The sequence below is a fragment of the Tupaia chinensis genome, unplaced genomic scaffold, assembly GCF_000334495.1.
Source record: "Tupaia chinensis unplaced genomic scaffold, TupChi_1.0 Scaffold000021_1, whole genome shotgun sequence".
Lineage (NCBI taxonomy): Eukaryota > Metazoa > Chordata > Mammalia > Scandentia > Tupaiidae > Tupaia > Tupaia belangeri.
In genome coordinates, this window is record NW_006159451.1 from 17,218 (window position 1) to 22,661 (window position 5,444).

Consider the following 5,444-nt stretch of genomic DNA (forward strand, 5'->3'; position numbering starts at 1 on the left):
AATTTAATAAATAGTATAAAATACAACATAAGTTATATGAACATGACATTTGTATAATATACATGTATGCAAGTTTTTAGAAACAAATATGTAGAATATATAAGAAAAAAATTTATAGACCTGAAAAATGTGGTTACATATATGGACGTGAAGAAAAACTCACCTTTACAAAGATGACCACTTTTTCAAAATTCATCAAAATGAAGGGTTATCTCTGTCACTGATACAAATATTCCATCAAAATTCCAGTAGTTTTCTTTTCATGGAAAAAGAGACCAAACATTCTAAAATTTATCTAGAATGTCAAATATAATATATAATTAGACTATTTCTGAATTAAAGCACTGGAGTAACTAACAATAACAAATATTATCAAATTATAAAAGAGCAATCAAAGACAAAGGTCAAGAGACAATAATATAATCAAAATTCATAAATTAAGTCATACTGAAATAGAAATTATTAGGCCACTCTATGGTATAAGGGTTAATGCAGCTGGATCCCACATGGCCAACCATGGTTCAAGTTCCAGAACCAACACCTTGAAAAGCAGACCAGCCACATGTTCAGGTGTGCCCAAAATCCTGAGAAGAGAATGAATTAGACACTTAGGCATGGTCCTATTTCTGGTTTGAGATTTCTCCCTCTCTCCTTCCTTCCTTCCTTCCTTCTTCCTTTCTCTCTCTCTCTCTTTAGCAAGCACACATACCCTATAGCAAAAGCTGAAAAAAGAAAGATAATGCAGGTCCAGCTTGGAGTCAATAACAAATGTAACAGCAGTCTTGGAAGGCATATGGTTAACCATGACTTTGGATCTCCAGCTCAGTCTAAAATCAAGCCTATGAATAAGTGCACATGCCTAAGATCCTGATGTGCTAGAGAGCTGGGGAAACACAGTAATGAATCCCTGTATGTGTTTCTCTCTTTCAATCTTGAGTGGACATGCATGCTGTATCAAGAATAAATTAAACCGCAAAAAGAAAATGCGATAGAAATCTCAGTTTGGAAAGTTTTTGCCCACTAGTGCTTCCATTCTTTCTTTATTGCTTTTAGCTTTTTGCCATAGGTCGCATATGCTCACTGGAGAGAGAGACAGAGAAAGAAAGGGAGAAATGGTGAATACCCATACCACAATCCCTTCTCTTCTATTCTCCTCTTGGAATTTTGGGTACATGCACACACATGTGCCCAGTATGATTTTCAAGCTGAACGGTCCAAGACTCAAACAGAGTTAGAGTTAGCCCATGTTGGAATCCAGTTCCTTAACCACCACACCATCTGCTCTCAACAGTGCTTCACTTTTTGGCAGAGTCATTACTGAAAAATTCTGAGGAAAATTGGTGGATACATGGGCCTTACCAAGAGTAAGCACAAACCACTAGGCATAAGAGTGAAGTCATCTGAAATAAATCAGACTCTCTTGAGGCACCACATGATTAAAGCCTCACTTGCCATCCAGTCAACCAGAATAGAAACTACCCAACAGAACTCACACCAAAGTGTAGACCCAAGGACCCTTGAGCAAATAAATTGGTTTTTACAATACTTAATTTGTTCCTTACCCAGAAAATGCTAAACAATACATTTAAGCCCCAGCAATGTTTTTTAACAATATCATAAAATCTTAAATACATGTCTGATACAATAAATAGAAATTTACAGCCCTGTGTAAGACTTTTGAAAAACCTACAGAGCAATATTGTGTACATTAGTAGATGAACCTTTAAGATTTTTACATCCTGTAAGTCTTTGTACTTAAAAAGAAAAAGGCAGCAGATGGCCTAGCAGTTATGTCATTGGACTATCACATGGCTGACCACAGTCCAAGTACTAGGCATGGTGTCTTAAAACTCACAGTGTGTATATGTGCATACATGCCCATGATCTCAGAAGGAGAAAAGAGGAGAAGGGACTGTGGTGTGACCACCACCCCAATGGAGAGATTTCTTCCTTTCCTTCTCATGTCTCAGTCTCTCTCTGACGTGCATATGTATACTAAGGGAAAAACTCCTACACACACAAAAAAAATTTTAATTAATAAACAAAACATAAGGATATACAAGAGTACTGAATTACATTTTATTTACATTTTAAAAATTGGTTTAAACTAAAAGTGTCATATAGTCTAATTTTCCTATTTTATATAATGTAAAATAGGCTCTTATGGGTCAGTGGGAAGCACTGTGGTTAAGGTAGTAGATCCCACACATGGCTGAGTATGTGGTTCAAGTCCCAGATCCAGTGACAGGAAAACCACACCACGCACATGAGTTAGTGAGTGAATGTGTGTACACCCAAAATCACAGGTGAGAGGAGGAAAAAGGATTTCAGAATTGGCCGTCCCCCAAGGGTGGGGGATGGAGGGAATTCTTTCTGGTGAGTGTGTGTGTCCTACAGCAAAAATACCTTCAAAAAACAGAAGAAATAAAAGCTCTTATAAATTTTCTACAGAATTTATCATCTTATAAGACATTGCTGTTATTAAGTGGAAAACTCTTTGAAACCACATAAGTCACAAAATTTGTTGAGGGATAGTAAAGGTATTGCAACTCATGTTTGTGTTAATAATACACAAAAAAAATTGAAAGTAAAAAAATGGTTCATTTGATTGAAATCTGGTAAAGAAAACAGACAGCACTAGTCAAAATGTCAGAATGTCTAGCATCTACAAATAACCAGACTCTGAGAAAGACACATCTCAAATCTAATTTATTTCCATTTTTCTTATAAGGCAGAATTACTAGGAAAACCTATCAAGAGAGACGGTGCATTCGCTTTTTTCTAGTTGCCAAATTTGGTGACAGATCAAGTTTAAGTGAGTTCAGAAACAGGAAACAATGACAACAAATTGAAAGAATGGATTCTATTTAGAGAGCACTGTAGACAGACACTCAGGATGACAGATTATAACTTCACACCAGGCCACACTCTAAGCTTTCTCCAGTAAATAACATTGTTAGGGCTTTGCCTATCTGAGTCAAACTCTGTATCCTATCTAAAAGTGGGTCCAAACCTCTGAGCAGCATCCAGCATTCAGGAGAAGGTAGGATTATCCAAATTTTGTCCATTCTAGGAAGAAAGATCAGTAATTACTTTAAGTAAACTGATTATTTTTTCCTTTCCCAGGCTCTTCTGCCACTGCTCTGATGTTCTAATACAGTATTCAGGCCACAGGGGTATTCTTTCAGGTGAGATTCCTATTTGTATAGTATAATTTTCTAACTTCCCAATACTTATTTTATTCCAAATAAAATGCTACCATTCATCAGGACTTAAAACTGCCTAACAGAAATTACTGTCACTGGATTCTGAATTTGAACTCATATAAGATTCTCTTTTTCCCCTTTAGGTTTTTGCCATAGGGAGACTACGCTTCTAGAGAGTGGCAGAAAGGAGGGAAGGGGATGAGAAAACACCCAGCAAGGATGTTGGCCACACCACAGTCCTTTCTCTTCCCTTCTCCTCCTGGAATTTTAGACACAAAGGCACATTCACCTAGTGCGATTTTCAAACTGCCAGATCTTGGACTTAAGGAAAGGCTGCTTCTTCCTTCAGCCAAGTGGGAGTTTAAAACCTTAACCACTACAGCACTCAATGGCCCCTAAAAGTTTTTAAAGTTACCCAGGAGTGGGCCAGCCAGTGGCATTGAGGAAAGGCTGCTGGATCCACATGCAACTTTGTAATTTGATTCCCAGATCCAGTGGCTTTGAAAATTACATCCAGACTATGTTCACATGTGCCCAAAACCCCAAGAGGAAAATGGAGAAGAAGGGGTTTTGGCATGACCACTGCCATGGGGGGGGGGTGATTTCTCCTTTCTCCCAACCTACTCTGCCCACCTCTATATCTCTCAGGCAAGTACTTGTGCACCATAGCAAAAATCTTAAAAGAAAAATGTAACTTACCCAGGAGTGCTAGGCAGGTCAAAGAAATGCTGGAGGCAACCAGAGGTTTCATTCACTTTAAGACACCAAGACCCCCCACAAACACAGCTGCCATAGGAACACTCTGTCTACAAAGACTCCACAGTTATTTCACTGGGAAACTGGGGGTATTTCACTAGAACAGGAAATAGGCTAGTACTACAGATGGGTATACTTAATGAGATACAGAGTAGCATCCATGCTATGAAGTTCTAGGTGTTCAGATCCATCACCTGGGCAGGTACTTATCTGATGGTCATATGGAATGATAAATGTGGACAAAAGGAGAGGATAATAATTAAAGTTTACTAGAAAAGAGTCAAAGCTTCCAGCTAAGCAAATGGGTATACTCAGGGTGTCAGAATGGACCCTGACAAGAAAATTTTTTTAAAAATGTGAAGAATACTTTTGTCTAAGGAGATGGAGAAAAAAATACTTTTTAAAAAGCGATGCCAGCACAAGAGTTTTGTGCCACCAGGAGTCTTAAACTAATCACTGTCCTTGAGTTGAACACTGTGCTCAGGACTACGGCCAGTTTGTCTATTTCTAGTCAGTCAACAAGTGCTCATAAATTTTTTGAAATATGAAAGAAGGGTTTATTGTTCAAGGTCCTTCCCTCTGCTGCTCTCCAGACCAAGAGACACTGTACTTGTCATTCGGAATGGGGCAATGATAAGGATAATGCTCCTTTCAGCTGTCATTATCTTAAGCATGCAGCAAGCAGCTTTCTGTCCAAACAAGAAGAGCTAATAATTGATTTCTGCTGAGAGTTGTGAATGTAATTTTTATTAAAGGCTTCACTGTAATGACTCTATTTGTCTCCTACCCTCCATTCCGTGGACTCCTCACCCTATCTACCTAACCAGAGAGAGCTTACTCCTCTCTCATCAGGATCCTGTAGCAGAACTGGAAGCTGAACTCCTGATCCACTGACGCCCTGGCTCCTCAACCTGAAGCAGGAGAACCTCCATTGTGAACTCTATATTGGAAACTTGCTTAGAACTTTTTGTGTAAACAAGAGTGATTAACATTCCAGCTGTCTTTACTAAATAACCTGAAACCCCCTACCTTGAGAACTTCCTTAGTGATAAGCTCCTTGCCCCAAGCCATGCAGACCATTAAGATCCCATTGTGTTTAGGCAAGGGACTGGAAAGTGCCCTTAGTAATTATTAACCTCCTTGACCTGGCTTCTGTAACCGCTTTCCATTGTAATCCCCTCTCCCTTTATTTTCCGCCCCCTCATCAATGGTTACTGTTCCCGCCACATCAAGCAAATGTGCTTTTTGTTTTAACCAGCACCCTTCTCCCTACATTCAGGGCTCCAGGGTCTTTGAGAGACACGAGAGTTCCCGCAGTCACTGGTAATAACAACTCCTATAACTTGGCTATGACTGGGTGTCCTCTCCTTTCTCACTGATCAAAATATAACAAACCGACCCCATGTCCAGCTTGGACTGGATCACCCCATTCTGGAGCTTCTGGAGTCCCCTTTGTACACCTGAATGCACACACCCACCTTC

At 39.3% G+C, this 5,444-nt stretch overlaps 1 long non-coding RNA gene across 2 annotated transcripts in view; it reads right to left on the reverse strand.

Annotated features, from left to right (window-relative positions):
- Positions 1-5,444, reverse strand: part of LOC106734513 (uncharacterized) — an 18,720-nt gene that overhangs the window by 12,870 nt on the left and 406 nt on the right. Inside the window, exons 2-3 of one of the 2 annotated variants that reach the window (XR_003548759.1) lie at positions 3,014-3,069; positions 164-256 (exon numbers count right to left, since the gene is read on the reverse strand). This is a non-coding gene — a long non-coding RNA (uncharacterized LOC106734513). Of the gene's footprint in view, positions 1-163; positions 296-3,013; positions 3,070-5,444 lie in introns of both variants that reach the window. The other variant, XR_001370110.2, reaches the window with a different exon arrangement.